The sequence below is a fragment of the Sorghum bicolor genome, chromosome 3 (genome assembly GCF_000003195.3).
Source record: "Sorghum bicolor cultivar BTx623 chromosome 3, Sorghum_bicolor_NCBIv3, whole genome shotgun sequence".
NCBI lineage: Eukaryota > Viridiplantae > Streptophyta > Magnoliopsida > Poales > Poaceae > Sorghum > Sorghum bicolor.
This window is the reverse complement of record NC_012872.2, coordinates 46,213,056-46,224,636: the sequence shown is the minus strand read 5'-3', so window position 1 is coordinate 46,224,636 and position 11,581 is coordinate 46,213,056. Positions and strand designations below refer to the sequence as shown.

Genomic DNA, 11,581 nt, shown 5'->3' with positions numbered 1-11,581 from the left:
TGTTCCTGGGGGTGTGACTTTGGGGGGGGTAATGGTTCAAGCAGGCCCGGGTTTTTTGGGTAGAAGGAATTATGGGAAAAGGGGAAATTTTTTTTATGAGTTTGTTCAAAATAGTATCTATGGAGTCTTGGGGGGGGGGGGGGGGGGGGTTCTGGGCCAAAAGGCCGAAAAGAAAGGGAGGGGGAAAAGGTTCCAGTCTTCCTTTTTTTTCTTTTTCCTTTTCCAAACCAAATTTCCAAATGAAATTTTGAGCAAAATACATTTTGGTTTTTAAAACAATCATCACAAATAAAATGCATCAGCATGTATGCAACAGAAATAATAGTCTAAGCTTATATTTAATTTTAATTTCCCGAAAGTTATTATTTTCCTATATTGAAAATGCTCACAAAATAATTAATTAAACTCAATTCAACTATTTTTAAAGAAATAAAATTTTGGGTGTTACACCTTTGCCTTGATCATTTTACTCCTTGTCTATCACCATGATCTCTACTCCATGCTTCATCTCTTTGTAACCATGTGGCCACGTTTCCATGCCACCTTACACCTTCATCACATGTGTTGTCATGCCTAACTCAAATCACTTAAACACAAGACATTAGCAACTTGGTGTCATTAATTACAAAAACCAAACTTGGGCTTTCAAGTTTATCCACCAAATAAATGCTCCAAGTTCTTGTGAACATCTCTCTGGAAAAGTTTTTGTTGTAGAAAGGAGACATGGGGCTATGCATAACAAACAGTGAAAGAAAAAGAAATTAAACAAGAAGTTGAAAAAATGGGCACAAAGGTGTCCAAGATATTGAAAACAATGGGTACTTAGATGCCCGCCTAAAGTATATATATATAGTTGGCTAAAAAATAACTTATTTTGTAGCCACTTTGAATTACCATAATTACTATATTAATTTACAAGATTATAGTAACTCTTTACTAAGTGGTTTACTATAACATTACGATAAAGATCCCCATGTGTTATAGTAACTCAACTATCGAAAATATGTACACATATTATCGTAAATTTGTATATAAAATTATCGTAAATAGAGGTGGCTACACAGAATAACATATTTTGTAGCTAGTTACAGAGTATACTCTCCCTATATATATATATATATATATATATATATATATATATATATATATATATATATATATATATATATATATATATATATATGGAAATTCTTTTCTACACCTACGTGTAATTACTCCGGCCGTACGCACGCGAGCGCTCCACGCATGGAACCAGCTAACGGGCCGACGATGTCGTTATTTGGCGGGCGGGCAGTGGACCCGATATACCCTTCTGTATTCTCGTATCAGTCCCAAGATCCCCTTTCCTCGGTCCACATTCAATGTTCATGCCATCAGCAGGCGGCGGCGGCAGCATCTGTGTCGGCGTCGGCGCTCCCTCTCTCTCGCACGTTCGGCGTCGCTCCCTGCTCCTTGCCTCCGGCATGCCCCTTCCTTCCGTCACCGATGGCAGGTATATCCCACCAACGGCGCCACCAACCAGCGGGGACAGTAGCCCCTGGTGGCGTGCGGCTTCCCCTCGCGGATCTCATGGTCACGCTGCCTTCCTGATCGGCGGTGTGCGGTGTCGTCCCATCACTGGTCATTTGCTTGTTGATTAGCAAGAAGATCCAGGTATGTTCGTGGTTGAACCGCAGGGGCTGGTGGTGGATCCATGTTGGAGAAGGTGTCGTCCTTTCAAAATTCATATTTTTTTTTCGTTCTTGATCTTTCGGTTCCAATTCTGTTACTTTTTAATTGAAACTCACATGATTTTTCTTCTCTTGTGGCGTCATGGTGTCCGGCCGGCCGCAGTGTGATATCCATCTGCACCCTACCAGGATTGAGGCTTCTAGATCTTTTGGTCATGGGGTCACCATGACAGACCACTATGTTCTCGTCGAAGTCTTCAGCATGTTCTCTGAATAAACAACTAGAAATCTAGCATACATCTCATTTTCTCGTTACTCCGTCTCCTCCACATCTAGATCTTGAAAATTTTTTCTTATTTTTCTCATTACTCTGTCTCCTCCCCATCCTCAGATACTTCCTTTTTTAGATTGAGGTATTACTTGAGATTTTCTGGAATTTTGTTTGTACCACTAAATACTTTTTCAGATTATAGTAGCGGCAATTCATACATTGTTCTACATTTTTATAAAGTAGTATTATATGTTGTTCGACATTTTCTCCTTGTATCTGTTCACACTCTTTTGGTGCAAAATTAGTACGCACTACTACATATTTTGGACTACTACTAGTTCATATACTCTGTTCGAATATAGTTTCTTACATGTGATTTTGTTTCCAGTTAGGAATAGTTAATATAGCAGGATGGCATGCCATTTTTTTCTCAAATTTATTCATATTTTGTATCATAACAATATACTCTTCAGAGTTCCATAAACACGTATGTACGCATACTCTAGGTAATCATGTATCAGAATATTTAGTATATACTCATACGTCACGCCAGTATAATATATATAATATGTATGTCTGCATACTCTTCAACACATATACTCTACATACGTAGACATACTCCCAGAAACAAGTATGTCCTCATACCCGGTCCTCCAAAAAAAAACCAATGGAAGTACATACTCTACATATTAACATTAAAATAATACAAGTATATGAATATACTTGCAAATACAAGTAAAGAAAAAAATTATTTTTCTTATTAAAGTATGTGTCTATACTTATTGACGAAGAACAATACAAATTAATATACTCATTTCCTTATTAAAGTATGACATACTTTATTTACACAAAAGCATATGTACACTTGCTCCTTTGGAGCGAAAAGTATATACAAATACACTCTAAGTATGAATGCATACGTCCTTCTAGAACTATAACGCGCACACATACTCTGGTTGTTGTATCACGTTAACCATATGGACGAATGAAACTGGCCAACAAACCGAGATTCAAGCCGAAGGAGTAGCATGGGTACAATATTTAGAAGTAGGAGGGTTTCTTAATTGCTTAATGGGTCATGCCGCATGCAAATCTGATAAGACTCAACTCCCATCCACATGCCACGACCCACGACGTACGCTCCTAACCCTCGCATGCGTGTATCTCACGTCGGAGTAGTTAATATATATATATATATATATATATAGCCCCTGCTCTTGCAAACATTTTTAAGTGTCAACAAGGGAGATATGTTATCAAGGAGCAAAGTAGAATTAGATTAACAACCAAATATTCCACACACACGTAAACATCTTAATCTAAGAGTATGACATTTCCCTCCTTAGATCTGAGATTTGACCTTACAAAATACGCAAGGTAAGTATGCTACATACTTTTTTGTACCTACAACTCCATATAAGCTTTTAGAAGTAGGAAGGAAAAGAAGGCATTGCAGTGTTGTGCCTTAGTGAGGAATCACACACGTGAGCGATTAAGAGAGTACCATTTAAGGAGTATAAAGTGAACTATGCTTTTCTTGTGAAAACTTTAAAAAAACTCCAAGTTACCAGATGAGAATTTAGAAAGATGACTTTGCTTCAAGGGCTGTTCGACCTTTCAACCACTCAAGAAGATATATTAGCCACTCCATATATCAGGTATGTATGAGGATTGTTTTGGAATAAACCATATGCCAGCTCCATGTCTTGAACATTTATGTTTTTATTTATCTTATTCTTTACTCGAGACGAGCAAAGAGCAAGTATGGGGGAACTTGTTGATGGTCATTAAACTCCAAATAAAACCATTAACTATTATCCAAATTAACATGGAATAAATTACAAACAATAGTTATAGGGTTTGATTCTAACAAGTTCCATGAGTTTGGTATTTCCACTGTCTTGCAGGAATATTTATTTTTTCACTAAATAAAAGTGTCTCAAATGATGATTTGAAGTACACTATTGTGTAGATCTTATCGCGCTGATCGAAATGGATATATTGTTTGCTATAATTGGAGCTCAGAATAAAAACATCAAATCCAAGACGAAATCAACATAGGAAGAATCTAGAAGGTTCCAGATGACACCACACCGAAGCTCAGGGCAAAAGGCCCCAGTAGTGGGCTAGTCGACCAAAGGCCTACCATAGAGTCCTTTCGCCCTTGGGCACCTTGTACACGTTCCTAAGATTGACATTGTTGATTTAAGATAGTTTTAAGTTAGTGCATCCAATGATGTTTGTGGGAGATGATGTGGATCAATGACATGGCAATTCCTTGGTCCCTACTCCACCTCAGACTATATAAGTAGCCCCCAGGGACCCCCTTAGGCTCCATATCAACCTACAGGAGCAAAAGCTATGGTTTCCATTCTTTATCCAAGTAGAAGTAGAGGTACCTCTAGATGAATTTCTTCTAGTTCATCTAGTTGTAATTTAGAAAATAGGAAGAGAGCAGAGTAGAGCGCTGAGGAGGAGCCAGACCTATCGGATCTTCCTAAATATTGTACTTTTGTAGTTCTTGTTTTATCTTTGAGTAATTTTCAGGTTCTTCAATTCATAATTTCAGAGTTCTTTATTTACTTTTCAGCATTTACATTAAGTTCTTTTTTGGATTCCTGCTTGCATCATGTGCTCTAGTCTGTACAATGCAAGAGTAGTAATTGATAGGTTAGGCATGGTGCTTAGTCTTGCGATTATCTAAAATTGTACCCTATCCTGTGGATTGTTATGGTAGCGCCAGGTTAGTGGCAGCCCTGACGGTCGACGTATTCCACCTCGTTCAGATTGGTATTTGTAGAACCATAGTCGGACCTTCCTATGCCCCTTCTGATCTCTTTATGTGGCTAGTGTTATGATGTCCCAAGTAAGTAAACTTGATTCCTAGATGAACTAAAGAATTCTTCGAAAACTTTCTCTCTCCTCATAAAAATATGTAGTTATCTTTGGGCGATCTTTACTCATAATTAGTACATTTCACATTCACCGCGGAAATCAATACTTTAGAATACGCTCTGGTGAAAGCTATATTAGTATCCATAGGCTTGCAGATTTCTCTACCACTAGATACGGCAAGGTAACCATGGAGGTGGCCATGGCAAGGCAACTCTAGCGAGGTAGGGAGAAACGCAAAATGCGTCCTCATCTTGCAGCGATCTGGTTGGCTAACGAGTGGATGGTTTAGAGGGTAATGCAGCGAAGGTGTGAGTGAGCTCGAACGGTGAGAGGAGTGGTGGTGTGCGCGCATGGGCTTGCTAAAGCTCAGCAGTGATGGTGACGCATGGAGTTCTCCGCTATGGGAGAGAGAGAGAGAGAGCAGGCGTGTGAGGGAGAGAATGGACACGGGCGAGTGCACGGGCTGACACGGTGTCCATGAAGCCCCCAACAGCCTGACCAGCGGAACCGTGGCCGGCGTACGGCTACCAAATGGCGCGCGTGGCCTCATATCTCCCAAACTAGCTCATGTTGGATCATGCCGTTGTTAACAAAGTTGGACAGCTTTATGAGTACTTCAACTTTGTCAATTGGAGCTCAACCTGATTCAGCTTGGTTCGCGAGCTACAAAGCTCCAAAGTCAGGTACCTCAAACTACAATGCAGTTTTACACAGACAAATTTGCTAAGTCCAAAACAGCATGCAATTTCTGACTTGTGGGCCACTTTTGAGGGTGTTCTGTTCATTTTCATGACATTGCTCTAAAACAAGTTTTGTTCCTTAAGATATTTACCACAATTTTTCTTAAGGGTGCATAAACATGCAAACACTTCTAGCTGCACTTCTTAAGAGGTCAAACAAAAGAGGTCTACATGTCAACACAAGTCAAACTAGGGCTTAGGGGCATAACTAGACAAGATCGTCAACATGAACAATGCTCTGAATCACTTCCTAAGCATAGTTAACATGTTTGCAAAGACAAAGGACACTCACTTGCATTAATCACACATTAGCATATCACATAAGTAAGCACATGGTAAGCAAAGTACATAAAGGTAACATGAAAAGATGAATATATGCCATCCAATGATGCTTATGAATGGAGTCATGATGCATATGCTCATGTGATGCAAGTGATTTGATGCAACCATAAACAAAATCCATCGGTGAAGGGAGTTTGGAACCGGCGGTGATAAATTTGCTGTAATACGACAATAGCACTAAGAAACAAAAAGGAGAACAAAGATGTGGAGACATGGAGTCAGTTGCCATCTGGTCGCCTCTCACATACGTCTGTATTAATTTTTTTAATATTAATAACTTGGTTACATGGCAGAATCTTTTGTACTACCACTATCAGCTTGAACGACTACACTTCTAAAGACGTGAACTTACAATACAAATTTCAGATTAAAGTTTCACTATAAATATGATTTTTAGAGTTGTTTCTATTATTTTCTAAACAAGGTTTAATTTACACAACCACCTCTACAAATATCATTGTTCGTCTAAGTGATCGTTTAACCAGTTTATACACCATTTAAAAGCTACATAGTGATATACATTTTTATTTAATGGCCGTTTTGCCTGTTTGGCTGTTTAGGCTGAATAATAGTTAAATAGTACATACCCAATTGTTCATTATTTACAGGTTAGCATAATATTGAGAAGTAAGTAGGAGGACCTCAGCTTTTAAACTGACTCTAAAGCTTGTAATTCAATTCCAGTGATCATTCTGGTTAGTATCTGGAAAGAGATGTTCACGTACTTTCTAGTGTACCATTCTGGATTTTATTATTTTATAGTTATCTAATATTATACATAGAGTACATAATAGAGTACATAAGTAGCTATAAAAAAGTATAAAAGGATCTGGAGCCTAGTATTGACAACAGCCTTGGTAGCACTTAAGGTCCTAGGTTCTTACTCCCATAAGAGTAAATATTTCAGGATTAACAACTTTGTGATTTCAGTTAGGCGATGTTCTTATCAATAGCAAGACTCCTTTATGATTTCATCAATTTCATCTTGAGGATTTGTTGACTTAGTCCTTAAGGTGCTCATAGGAGGCCGAGTTTACGTGCACACGTTCATAGGAGTGAGTGTGCGTGCATCGTGAGCATCTGCGTTGTAACGGATAATTAAAAAAGTAACCAAGAATCAAAGAATATATATAAATATAAAAGAAACAGATGGCAGGTTGTTGGGCTGATATAATGATGGGCTTGTGCTGTAACTCAATCCAACAAACCTCCCAACTGAATTCGTGAAGCCACAGAGTAGGAAAGAGCATGTTGTTTTCTTTGGATCCCTTTGGTATAGGTCCTACCCATAACTTCACTCTCAGCTTTTATAGAGCCCTGCCAAAACACTTAAAATACAACTAGATTTTTGCGAGGAGTTGACGAGAACATTATTTACACTATAAGTTGGGAGCTAAAAAAATCTGCTCTTAAAATGCAACTGGATTCTTATGGGGAGCTGATGAGACCATTTACACTATAAGTTGGGAGCCAAAAATTCTGCTCTTAAAATACAACTGGATTCTTGTGAGGAGCTGATGAGAACATTTTCACTGCAAGCTGGGGGGAAAAAATCGGCTCTCCACCGCTTTCCTCTGCTCCCTATTTATTTGCCACATGAACTACTTCAGAATTGTTTCTCATCTACTCCCCCACATTAGTCCCCACCAGATGAGGCTCTACCAAAGTGACCCATTGTTTCTCCAACTTACTTTAAAAGAGAGAGAAAAACATACACAGACTGATAAAGATGGAGGAGCATATGCTATTATGAAATCAGGCAAAGGATGATCGTGCTTGAGGTGAGTATGCATGAGTTGCGAGCATCTATATTGTAGTGTATAATCTCAAAAAAAAAGCTAAATATCTAACATATATAAATAAAAGATACAAATGACGACAGGTTGTTGGGCTGTGGTAATATATGATGGGCTTGTGTTCTAACCCAATCCTATACCTCCCAACCGAATTGCTGAAGCCACAGAGTAGGGAAGAACATGCTGCTTTCTTTGTTTCTCCAACTGAGTTCAAAACAGAGACGACAGGTGAAATCACAAAGTTCAAAATGGAAGAGCACATGCTCCTAAGAAATCAGGTGAAAGAAGATCATATGCTATTCAGCTATTGTCTGTCTTGATGGCCGAGACGACAGGGGAGGGACGAACCTGATCCTTTCTTGTCTCTGGGATTATGCGTGATGTTATTGTGTTTCGTCCACGCCTGCCAAAAAACCAAGATCAGCAGCTCGCCCTCCTCCTTTGGGCATCTGTCCAGCAGGAGAAGGAGCCTGTTCGTCACGGAAGGCGTTCATCCGGTAGTGGCCAATGCTCCCTCATAGCGGAACATAAGGTCCTGGCCTGCGAGCATTCAACCACCGCGTGGAAGCTGTGATCAGGAGCATTACCCATAGGGAGCAGCAGGCATCCATCTCCATGCTTCTTATAAGAATATGTTTGCTAAGCTTCCACCCATGCAGACATCCGGATCTTTGGAGGCACAGCAAGCGAATCGCGCCCGATCCCCGGCCAGCGCAGAGCGAGCTTGATGCGCTCGCCTGTGGGCTGTTCTTTTTTAGATAATGAATATTGTATAGCCGGTTATACTTTTTAATAATGAATATTGTATAGCCGGTTAGACAATGAGTTATACTTTGTGTCCAGTTTTTTACCAAACTAATAAAAAATACTTGAAGGTGTTAAACTAAAAGTATATATATAGCACGCCATAAAAATTTGGCATAACCATAATCAAAGAAGAGATGTACTACTAGAAACGTGTGCTTTGCCGAGGGTCAAATCTCGGGCATTCAGCAAAGATACTCTTTGCCGAGGGACAACCCAGGAGCCCTCGGCAAAGAACGGCCCTTGGCAAAGCAAATATTTACCGAGGGTCGCGGCCCTCGGCAAATTAGGCCAGTTGGGTTATGGCGGCCATCTCCCGTCAGGCTTTACCGAGGGCCAGCCATTAAATCCTCAGCAAAGTTTTTTTTGGAACTAGTTTTTTGGCAAAGTTTTTTTATCCTGTGTTTCGGTAAAATTTTTTATTTTTTATAAATAGTCTTTGCTGAGGACCGAAGGCCTAGACCTCGGCAAAGACACTTTTGCCGAGGGCCTAGTCTGGTTTTTTTTTGGTTTTTTGAGCCCATTTTTTGATAATATAATCTCTTGTTTTAATCTCACTTTTAAAATTTGGGCTAATTTTTGAACTGCTGCTATAAAGTTTCTGTGCAATCGTTATCTCTCACTTGCATTTCTGGTCTGATTTATACTTACAAACATATAAACTTGTTTATAAAATTCAACAGATTGGAGGATGATAATTTTTCCAGAGGCCATGTGTAGTGATCCATCTCTCTATGGTATTCTGGGCTGTCTAGAGGTTCCTTCGAACTTCAACCCGGCGGATCGGAACTGGGCTCGTCGGGCGCGTCGCGCCGCGGCAGCGGCAGCGGCACCACGCGCCTGGTGGACGCGACGGCGGGATGCGGATGGCCGAGGGATGTCGCCCGTGGCGATTGCACCATCGATTAGGAAGACTCAAGGAAACTCACGGTGAAGGAATCTGCGTCTACCGTTCTTGGAGTCGGTGGAAAGTTCTGGGATCAGGACTCGGATTCCGATTGCGAGGATTTGGAGGTTGCTGCGCCCTTTGCGTGTGGCCAGGGACCGATCCATGAACTTGGTCCGCCAAAGCTGCCAGCGGCGTTGCATTCCTCGACCAAGAATTTCGCCGGCGGAATACTACACCGCCATGTGCCGCGTACGACAACACCAGGGATCAAAAGACATCGACACTCATCCTCGCCGTCACTGGTGGGCACCAAAGCGCCATGGCAGCGACTATGGAAAGGCCCGTTGCCCCATCCGAGGATAACACCTCTTCCAACGCTAGGGGATTATCTTCCACAACGTCCCTCAAAGGCACACGGTGGTGATCCGGCACACGGCGGTGATCCGGTCCCTGGAAATAGCAGCGGCTATGGCCGGAGTGTTGATGATGGTGGCAGAGATCCTAATCCGACGCTGGTTCAAATTTCGGATCAAAGACCTGGCTGCACCGTTCGTGATACGACCGGTCCAGATCCTCACCTACGGACCGAACCAGACATCAACAGAGGACCGGCCCAGGCTGAACCGAGAATCGACCTGGCCTCGCGTGGGGGCTTTCATCGCCCTAACCGACGCCTCATCAATCTACTCGCCTTCCACACCGAAGCCGCCAGACCTGGTCACGCCGGCGCCCTCTCCTACCGAGACGTCTTGATGGCAGGCAATCAAGGTCGGGCTCTTGGCCGGACGGCGCCCAACCATGGCCGTGGCTCGCGGGATCAACGCGGTCGGGGACGCCATCATATCCCGACCCATCGTGGTGGACAGAGGGGTGGTCGCATCATGAGGGGAGGGCAGCACTTCGCTGCATTGGAGTCTAACCACGAAGCTCCCCCTCACCAGGGCGATATTGCTGGGATCGGACGAGGCCGAGGTCGTGGATCACAAGGACTTGGCACTACTACAGAATGAGGCATTGGTCGATGCTCAAAATGGCCAAAAACCTCGGCCTTTTTGCGGCCCGGGGTTAAAGACCCCTTTAGCACCGGCCAGAGCCACGGGCCAAGGCAAACCCTTTAGCACCGGTTTGTGTTACAAACCGGTGCTAAAAGGTAACCCTTTATCACCGGTTTTTGCCCTGAACCGGTGCTAAAGGTCCGGTTTATAGGCCGGCTCCCTCCTCCCCTCTTCCCATTTGAAACCGAGAGCACCATTGTTGTTCTTGGAGCTTCTTCTTGCTTGTTCTTCATTTGTTCTTCATCTCCAACGCCCATCGTTGATCTTCTTCGACTCCGTCATCGTCTCTTCGTGCTTGGAGGTGACTAACTTCAGCCTTTCTTGTCTTTTTCATGTTGTTTTTGGCTTGTGATGTTCCCATCATTTTTTAGCTCAAATCCACTTTGTTATTTTGAATCATTCACATGAATTAGTATCCATATATATATATATATATCATATTTCATGGTTGACCTAGTTTTAATGTATTTTGCAAGAATGAATTATAGTATATTTTTATGATCATAGAAAGTAGGATAGTTCAAATTAATTGGTTTGTTAATATCACTTGATTTATTTTTATTACTACATATAATGTCCATTGTATCATACATGTTTACTAGTAAATGTGGAATTTATAATTGTTTAAAAATTGAGTATGGATAGTAGATGGCAACCGTGACCGGGTCTTCGGTCTCTCAACGGGTTCAAAAGCGATACCGTCCGGAACTCCCTCTCATTACTTGTGGCAAGTGTGGGCAGAAGATTTTGATGGAGTACAAAGTGTCGAAAGAGGGAGTAAACAAGGGTCGTATATTCTACAAGTGTCCAGATCGTAATGTGAGTTATTCCCAGACATTTGCTTATATATATGTGCATATTTTCTAAATGATATTAATTAAACTTTTGATTCTCTCTTTTAATTTCAGTGGGACGGTACCGGCGGATGTACAGGTTGGTACTGGGAGGAAGAATACATTGAACACATTAAGAAATCTTTTGCGAAGGTGGTGAGGCAGTGAGCCGACGAAAGGAGTTCAATGATGTTGATCAAGCGAATGATCTATCTATTATAGTTGGGATCGGACGCGAACTAATTATGTTGCTTAAGTGCATTTTAGTTTTGTTTTTTTAATGCTA

General features: G+C 41.5%; 1 long non-coding RNA gene across 1 annotated transcript; it reads left to right on the top strand.

The window, feature by feature from the left end:
* LOC110433472 lies at positions 1,295 to 2,211 on the top strand. The gene is made up of 2 exons (XR_002450903.1): positions 1,295 to 1,705; positions 1,834 to 2,211. It is a non-coding gene; the product is annotated as an uncharacterized LOC110433472 (long non-coding RNA).